This window comes from Kogia breviceps, chromosome 5 (assembly GCF_026419965.1).
Source record: "Kogia breviceps isolate mKogBre1 chromosome 5, mKogBre1 haplotype 1, whole genome shotgun sequence".
NCBI lineage: Eukaryota > Metazoa > Chordata > Mammalia > Artiodactyla > Physeteridae > Kogia > Kogia breviceps.
In genome coordinates, this window is record NC_081314.1 from 4,657,145 (window position 1) to 4,666,881 (window position 9,737).

Genomic DNA, 9,737 nt, shown 5'->3' on the forward strand with positions numbered 1-9,737 from the left:
GAGACACTTAGGAACACCTGTTTAACAGCCTTGATTCAGGTGTGGGAGATAAAAGAGAAAGCCCCTGCCTTCCAAACAGGAATGCTTCCCTCTTTCTGGGTGCGTGATGTGGCCTTTTCTTTGAACTTGGAATATTGCGCTCTTCTAAAGGAGTCTTTTTTAAAAAGACCTTTGGAAAACTTCATCATATACAAGAACAGAGTAATTACCTAACTCATTAACGACCTTTAACAATTACTGGTATTTTGGCAATCTTAATTGTCTATAGTACAGCTCTAACCACTTCTCCCCCCATGAAGCAAATACCAGACATATCACTTCATCTATGGATTTTTAAGCATGTATCTCTAAAAAATAACTTTTCTTTGGGGAGAAGAAAACTGACCACAATACCATTATCCCACCTTGAAAAATAAAATATTGCCTAATACCAAAATATCCAGTGTTCAAATTTCTCCTGTCTTAATGAATATTTATTTATTTTTATTGTTAATTTGTTTAAATTGTTACTGAACCAAACTTGGGTCTGCTCACCTGTGGGCAGTAAACCAATCTACTGACACTGGGCTGTAGTGAAGGAAAATGCAGCATTTACTGTAAAGGCGCCAATACAAGGAGGATGGGTGGCTTGTGCTCTAAAACCCTGAAACCCCTGGTGGTTTTGCCTATAAAGTCTTTATAGGCAAAATTTGGGGTGAGGGATGCAGGGTGTGCAGCTTTCTTCTGATTGGTTGGTGGTGAGGTGCTCAGCTTGAAGTTACCATCCTCCACCAGGGTAGGGGCCTTAGTTCCTGCAGAAGAACTGAAAGATATTGTTCCAGGGCTGCACTATTGTTTCTTGACTGCTCCTCCCTTGTTTCTGCATTCCCTCCCTTCCCTCATTAGCAACTGTTTGAATCGGCCCTTTGGAACTCGCAGAAGGTCAAGGAGGCTGAAAGAAGCCTATTTTTCCTACAAACAAGAAACCAGAGACACAGAAAGGATTTGTACCCAGGATAGCCCCACAGGGTCCCGTTCCATTCAAAATCAGGACCAAAATAAAAAGTAATCCTTTGCCATTGGTTGATATGTTTTTTAGATCTCATCAAACAAAGCCTTATAGGTCAAGATTACACCAGGAATTGAAAATGTTTCATTTATTATCCATTGCGGCAAAGGAAACACACACCACAGGGAATCAAGGGGAGTCTCAGTAAGAGGGTGTTAGGAAGATTATTATAGCATCTGGGCTTTGATTTGGGAAGAGTATTAGGAGTGCCAATGGAAACTTTGGTCATATTTTTAAAATAAAGCCTCAGAATGAATAAACATCAATGATTTTGGATTATTTAGCCCAGGTATTGCAGTTATGAAATACATCAGGTATGAATTCAAGAAACAGTTGAATAGGAAGTTCTCAATAAATGTGTATGCCCATAGTTTCTCATATCCAATAGTTTGAATGAAGCACATGATCAAAAATTGTTTCCTAATTTAAGGATGCAGTGAAAGTCTAAAAACATTTCACAGTAGTTGATTTCAACTCACTTAAAGTGACTAAAACAAGTCTTATGTATCTTAGTGAGATAGGAAAGGGGCAGGGCACAACCTTTAAAAGAATGACATAGCTGTTGAGGACATGACATAAGCTGGTTAGAACCAACTAGGTCCAAGATCGTGGACAAGTAGACTTTCAAGTAGACCTTGAGCCTCAGTACATGCTCATTGTAATACATCAGCAAGCTAAATGCACACCCACAGTTGCCATGACAGTTCTGAGGCCGACCATAAAAGGCCAAAAGTGGGCGGTAGCCCAATTCCTGGAAATCTCCGCCCCTTCCCCAAAATAGTTGGAATACTCTTCCCACTCATTAGCCTATGAATTACCCACCCCTATGAAAATTGACAACCGCTTACCCTGCGGCCTCTCTCACCTTCTGAGATGGCCCACACTCTGGAGTGTGTATCTCCCTAATAAACCTTCTTTTACTTTACTATGGCTTCGCAGAGCCAAGAACCCACACTTGGTGGCCGTCCCAGGGACTCACCTGAGACCTGGGATGCAACCATCCTCTCGTGCCCCACCTTTTTTTCCTGTAATATCAGGACAAAAGGAACTGAAAAACCAAAATCTTAAAATGTTTTCAGTAATCACATTGATGGCAATACTATTTTTTAAATTAATTTATTAATTTATTTCATTTATTATTATTATTTTTTTGGCTGCATTGGGTCTTCATTGCTGTGCGTGGGCTTTCTCTAGTTGCAACAGGCGTGGGCTACTCTTCATTGTGGTGCACAGGCTTCTCATTGTGGTGGCTTCTCTTGTTGCGGAGCATGGGCTCTAGGCACACGGGCTTCAGTAGTTGTGGCATGCAGGCTCAGTAGTTGTGGCTCGTGGGCTCTAGAGCGCAAACTCCGTAGTTGTGGTGCACGGGCTTAGTTGCTCCGCATCATGTGGGATCTTCCCGGACCAGGGATCGAACCTGTGTCCCCTGCATCGGCAAGTGGATTCTTAACTACTGTGCCACCAGAGAAGATCGATGGTGATACTATTTTGTTTGTATTATTGTTTGAAACCCAGTTCCCCTAAAAAACTGAGTTCTCCTATCAAGTTTATGATTAACCTCTCGATCCAAAACTTTATTACCTTTCTTCTTCTGCCCCTGTTCCCTGAGAACTGAGGAGTATCAAAGAAAAGCAGGGATTGAAACTTAGCAGGACTCTGTGTGGCCTTCCCAGGTACAAAAGTCCCTCTGTGTCCCCTATTTCTTGTTTGTAGGGAAAAGGCTTTAGTCTCCTAGGCCTTCCCCAAGTTCCCAAAAGCAGACTAATTAGAGAAGTGAGGGAATGCAGAAACAAACGAAATCAGTCAACCAAGAAAAGTAATAATATTGAATAGCTTAAACAATAGAGTTATAGGACTTCTAGTTCCTCCTGAAGGGATATACATAACAACCTGATGCATACCTTTATGTTGTTCTGCAGGAACTAAGACCCCTCCCACCCAAGTGGAGGATGGTGACTACATGTTGACCACAAGTACATAGGCCTAGATTGGTTGGAACCAGAAGGTTGATGATTAAGATTCCCAAAATATCATCCTGATCACCAACCAACCAGAAGAAAGTCCACAAGCTGATAACACACCCTGCAACCCTCACCCCTAAGGTTGCCTTTAAAAACCTTTCCCTGAAAGCCATCAGGGAGTTTAAGTCTTTTGAGCATTAGCTGCCCATTCTCCTTGCTTGGCACCCTGCAATAAACACTGTACTTTCCTTCACCACAACCCCACGTCAGTGGATTGCCTTTGCTGCACATGGGGCAAGTGAACTCCAATTTGGTTTAGTAACATATTCTAAGACTGCTGCATGTAATGTGGGATAAAGCAAATGAGTCATTGTACTGGTGTCAATGGGAATCAAACTTTTGGAGGAGGAGAAAGGAAACATTTGAGTTAATGTATTTAAAAATACATCATAAGAAAGTATTTTTCTCAGTTAAAAAAACAATTAGAGGTTGTTTGGCCTGAGGCGACCCAGCACTGCAGCCTGCCCGGCTCTTTGGTGGGGCTGGTGGCAGACTCTGGGAGGGCTCACGCCGGGGAGTGCTAACCAGGACTTCTGCTGCCGGTGTCCTTGTCCCCACGGTGAGCCACGGCTACCCCCCACCTCTGCAGGAGACCCTCCGATATTAGCAGAAAAGAAGAAGAAAAGCTCAACCAAGAAAAAGATTTCTGTTTATTTAGAAGACACAGACTAACATTATTATATGGAAGCTGAAGATTTCCAAGAACAAGAACCCTGAGATAAGTTGGAGTTAATGAAAGCTTTTCTTTGGCTTTTCCAGTTGTGACCTGTCTTCCAACCAGCTCTGCAGTATATAACCACCTAGACAAGCAACATTTCTCTGGAGCCAGCATAGGGCCTTTCTTGAGCAGATACCACCAGACTCACACACAGCCCTGTTACTAAGGTTTTATTTAATTTCAGAGTACAAATATTGTATTTTTTTTCAAATGCTTATTAGTTTTTATATACTAGGAAGCTACATTTTTGCCCTTAAACACTCCTTGTGGATTATGACTTGTATACACATATATTGGCATCAAATGAGATAAAAGTCAACTTGTCTGTCATAACATTTCCTTTAATATATTTCCTTAGAGCAGCATTCTTGCTACTAAAGTTAACATGTTTACTTTTTCCTTCTCACACTCTCAGTTAAAAGGTGAGCTAATTCTCCCAACTGTTTTTGATTGATTAATAGAAAATCCTAAATTCAAACTGTTAAAGATCAGTTTGATTTTTGTGGCTCTCCTCAAGTATGTGACACATCTTATTTTATTGAAAGAAATTCAATAAAATAAAACCCTAGATGACAGGTTTTTGTTTTTGTTTGTTTTTGGTCAATTGATCCAAGGTTTACAGTAGTACAAGTCTAAACCACAGAGTAACTAGGGAAGGTTACATAAATGCTAATAGATTGACAAATGCCACCTCAAGATGAATTGCTTGTCACCTTTTTTCTGTGCTGTGACAATCAACAGCTCAGATCTTTCACAAGCAGTGAATGACTGTTTAGCTTACTATAGTTTTTCCCCCAATTCAATTATTTATAACAAAGCAAAATCTATGCTCATTCGTGGACTGGAATCATTAAGCAGTTAAATGGAAGGTTTCTGAAGTAGTATATTACAATTTAATAATTTAGGGCTAGTGAAAAAAATCAACCCTGAATGATAATAATTTTGTATAGTATTATACAAAGCTCTAACAACTAGAAGAGATTATTTAAAATTTTTTTCTTTCTTTTATTTATTTTTTAATTCGGTTGCTTATTTGGGAGGAGGATTTGGTATGGGGGCAAAGAAATACCAAAACTAACAGAATGAAACCAACTTTATTTTTTTTTCTCTTATACTAGTAGATAAAACAAATTTTATAAGTAGGTCATAGAAAGAAGAATGCTTTTTAAAAAGTGTCTAGCCTTCCAGTGCCTTTCCAAACTTAAGCTACTGCAGCACTTATTTAAAGAATAGAAAATATCTAAACATTTAGGGACCTCACCCCCTACCCCCCGCATCTTTACAGCTTGATATTTTCCGTTTTCACCAACTAGGCTGAAGATGTTATTTCTTTTAGCAAACTGGAATTTCCAAATAGTTTATCTGTATTTAAAGATGATGAACTTTCATATTTTTTCCAATACTAAAAAAAAAAAACACCTGATATAATTTACATATGAACCTTGATTCTGAAATGCATTCCATACCTGTCTCATTTTGCCTTTTATACTGTCTAAAAAAGTAGTTTCAGTACCCAATTTTTAAACTAAAAATTAGATTTAAAGTCTATATTACCTTTCACATTTTCTATTTTTCTCTAAAATTCAACCTTTGAAAATATAGTAACTGGATATTTCTTCAAACAGATGGCCTAGGTGATGTTCCATAAGCGTAAAGAGGTAGTTAAAAACTCATGGAAGGTGTTTCCAGCAAAACTTGTAGCTTTTGTCTTGGCTAAATATTCAAGGGTGAATATAGCCCTGCTGTTCAGTGTCTTTTACTTGAATAGAACTTTTGTAATTTATTTTTTATTGTGCCTTAAACACTATGTAAATAACCTTCAGTAATAAAGCACTACAATTATTTTAAAAAAAACAATTAGAAATTCTTTGCAACAGTAAATTAGAGGAGAAATATCACAACTATTTCAATAGAATTTGATAAAATTCACTTCATTAATTACAAAATTTCTCAGCAAACTTAGAAGGAAATTTTTATAAGCTGATAAAAGGCATCTAACAGGGCTTCCCTGGTGGCGCAGTGGTTGAGAGTCCGCCTGCCGATGCAGGGGACACGGGTTCGTGCCCCGGTCCGGGAAGATCCCACGTGCCGCGGAGCGGCTGGGCCCGTGAGCCATGGCCGCTGCGCCTGCGCGTCCGGAGCCTCTGCTCCGCAGCAACGGGAGAGGCCACAGCGGTGAGAGGCCCGCATACAGCCAAAAAAAAAAAAAAAAAAAAAGTGCTACAGGTTTCTGAGGAAGGTCATTCTCGGAACTGAATGCAGGATGGACTGGAAAAAAGAGAGAATGGAGATAGTACAGCACAGGAGTAATGATCACTGGTTTTGAAGTCCGATCCTCTTCTCTCTTTCTAGCCATGTACCTGTGACTTTCCTTGCAGTTTTAATAAGGATTAGAGCAAATAAAATGTAATATGTAAAAAGTTTAGCCTGGTGCCTCAGTACGTGGTAGTGATAGTTGTTATTGCTTGTCTAAAGTAGTATGGGGGGAAATTCCCTGGCAGTCCAGTGGTTAGGACTTGGCACTCTCACTGCCAGGGCCCTGGGTTCAATCCCTGGTCGGGCAACTAAGATTCCACAAGCCTCGAGGCAAGGCCAAAGGAAAAAAAAAAAGTTTTAAGAATTTTGAACGTGGTATGATAAATGTAAAGAAAAAGGAAGAGACGTGGCTAAGAGATTTTTTTCCAGAGGAAATATGGTGATTGCTGATGGGTGGTCTAGAGAATGAAAGTTATGGGACAAATGTTTGTGTTCTCCCCCAAATTCATATATTGAAGCCCTAATTTCCAATGTGAAGGTATCTGTAGGTGTGACATTTGGAAGATAATTAGGTTTAAATTAGGTCTTGAGGGTGAGAGCCACACATGCTCACAAAGAAGAAATCATGTGAACACACAGCAAGATGGCAGCCGTCTTCTAGCCAGCAAGAGGGCCCTCACCAAGAACCAAGCTGGCCAGCACCTTGATATTGCACTCGCCAGCCCCCAGACCTGTGCAAAATAAATGTCTCTTGTTCAAGCCACACAGTCTATGGTATTTTATTATAGCAGCCTGAGTTAAGACAGTGAAGAAGCAATAATCATGTCTCTAGCTCAGGTGTTCTTCTGATTTAATTGGTCTAGGATGAGGCCTGGGCACCGATGTATTTAAATTTCCTCAGACTATGAAGCCAAGTCTAGTGTACTAGACTTGAGGTCTCTTAGGGTACAGACTCAGGTCTTATTTGTCTTCAAATCTCCAAAGAACCCAGCAAATTACTAAGAACATGGAAGTTACTTGAACTTTTATTGCAGTGAATGGTAATGGAAAATTTGGCAAGTGGTAAAAGAAGATAATTCGTCAACGTGTTAAGTTTCGACTTTTGACTAGATAGTCAAGTAAACTTATGCTGGAGATAACTAGTAATGTGGTACCAGGAAGAGACAGAATGTACACATATGTATTGGGGAATAATTTAAGTGCACGTGGTAGCTAAAATGATGAAAGAACATCCATATGTAAACACGTAATAGTTTTGAGGCCTCAGTTAAAAGCATTTGATAACAAAGTAAATTAATACAATCATCTAGAATTGAACTTAAAAACAGTATCTAGAGAACATAGCCTGTGTGGAAAAATATTATTTAAACCAAATGTATCCATCTCAAGATCGAAAGCAAGAAAGAAAGAGAGAATGCTGTACAAAATTTGAGCAGCAAGTTACCTCGTGGGGGCTGCTTCATAATATTAATAAAGTGCATATTGTAGGAAGGCTCCCCAGCATTGACTCCCCCTCTTCTGGTAATAGCACTTCAGTTTCTCTTTGGAGGACTGGCCGGAACCCATTGCACACAGTCTTGTTGGGACTGTCAATTAAGATGCCCAAAACTTTCCCAGCCAGAGCTGTGACTATGTCCCAAGCCACAAACTACTGAAGCCAATACATTCTGGTAGAACCCTGAGCATTCTAGACCCCAAACTACTCTGGTTCCTGTCGTCTCCTGGGCCTCATTGTTTTCCTTTTCACTCGAATCTGTGAGCTATAACATATTCTGTTACTACTCTTTGCCTCGTAAGTTAGAGAGAGACCATTTCTGTTGCTTGCAAACCAAGAACCCTAACCTAGAGCCGTGTTAAGCTCTTTCTCTCCTTAAGCCTGGTTCAGGGGTTTAAACTCTTGCCACTCCCATCTCCAGCTCTTAAACACAGAATTGCTGGCAGACAATCCTTAGCAGTTCAGACGGGAGACTGACCGTGTCTAGGAGGCCGTTACAGAGATGGGCTGGCCCTGGCCCAGCAAGCTGTTCAGGACCGCAAGCTCAGAATCAAGGCCAGACCTCAGTACCAGGAAGGGGCTGGAGCAAGAGGCCTAGGATTAAAGGCGTACAATAAAAACTATGTTCACGCAAAGACCTGCACACGGACGTTTATAGCAGTTGCATTCGCATTGTCAAAACCTGGAAGCAACCAAGGTGTCCCTTCAGTAGGTGAATGGTTGAATGGTTCAATAAACTGTGGTCCATCCAGACAATGGAGCGCTGTTCAGCGCTAAAAAGAAATGAGCTATCAAGTCACGAAAATACACGGCGAAACATGAAATGCATTATTACTAAGTGTGAGAAGCCAGTCTGCCAAGGCCGCGTACTATATGATTCCAACTACGTGACATTCTGGAAAGGCAAAACTACGGAGACAGTAAGATCCGTGGTTGCCAGGGAGAGAGTAGGGAGATGGATGGGTGGAGAACAGAGGGTTTGCCCATCAGTGAAATGACTCTGGACGCTACTGTAATGGTGGATACATGTCACTGCACATGAGACCAAACCCATAGAACGTTCAACACCGAGAGTGAAACCTAATGTAAACTATGGACTTTGGATGATTATGATGCGTCAAGATAGGCTCACCAGTTGTAACCAATGTCCCACTCTGGTGGGGGACGTTGATAATGCGGGAGGCTGTGCATGAGTGGAAGGGGGTATATGGGTAATCTCCGTACCTTCACCTCAATTTTGCTGAGAACCTAAACACTCATCTGAAAAAAAACCCACCACCTTTCCTTCCTCTGCAGCAGTCTTGCTAGGGTCAGCCACTACCTCTTTCTCCTCCAGGGAACAGGGCCATGTCCAGAAACAAAGTCTCTTCATTTAGATCGGAGGGAGTTCAGAGTCTCACAGCTTCTGTGTGGGGTTGGCTTCATGGCCGTGCGACCTGTGTGGCTGCACAGGGCCCAGGACTTATAAACGCCCTGCGCTTGGTTTAATGCTTTGCTGTCACTGCCGTGAAATTCTTAGTTTTTGAACAGGAACTCCACATTTTCATTTTGCACTGGGCCCCCGCTACTTCTATGCCCAAGGCTGATCACTTCTCTGTTCCGGTCAATATTACCAAACTCTCTATCTGAATTCCCAAGTCCTTCATTGCCAGTGTTTAAATGCAAATGCCTGCTTGAGTTTTGTGGTCCAGATGTATTATTTCCATCAATAAGTATGCATGAATTGTCTCTATTATATGACTGGGGGCTTGGGAGAGGAGGCACAAGCCAAGGGCTTTAGACTCCTTAAGAGGGTACCATGGGCCCTTGCTGGGAAGAAGAGGGGGAGATGACACAAAAGCAAAGCAGGCTGGGCACAGTAAAAGGCTCTCTCTGGTGACATCACAATTCTAGGATTTGACCTGTTTAGCTTCAACTGAACATAGACAAATAAACAAAACTGTGCTCAGAAGTAATTTTGCCCAAGGAGGTGAATTCAAGAAGCTCTGCTTTGCCATGTCTTTTAAGACTTTAAAAACACAGCTGACTTTTCTTTTGTTTTTTGACTTTTCTTTTGAAAGCTTAATTCCCAAGAGATTTGTGGAGGTATTCCCAAGTCACCCAGTTCCTGACTTGCAGCTGTTCCTGAGTTACACAGCACCTATTTCCTCTTCCAAGGGTGCTCACCACCCCTCCCAGCTCAGAAAAGAACCAGAGATG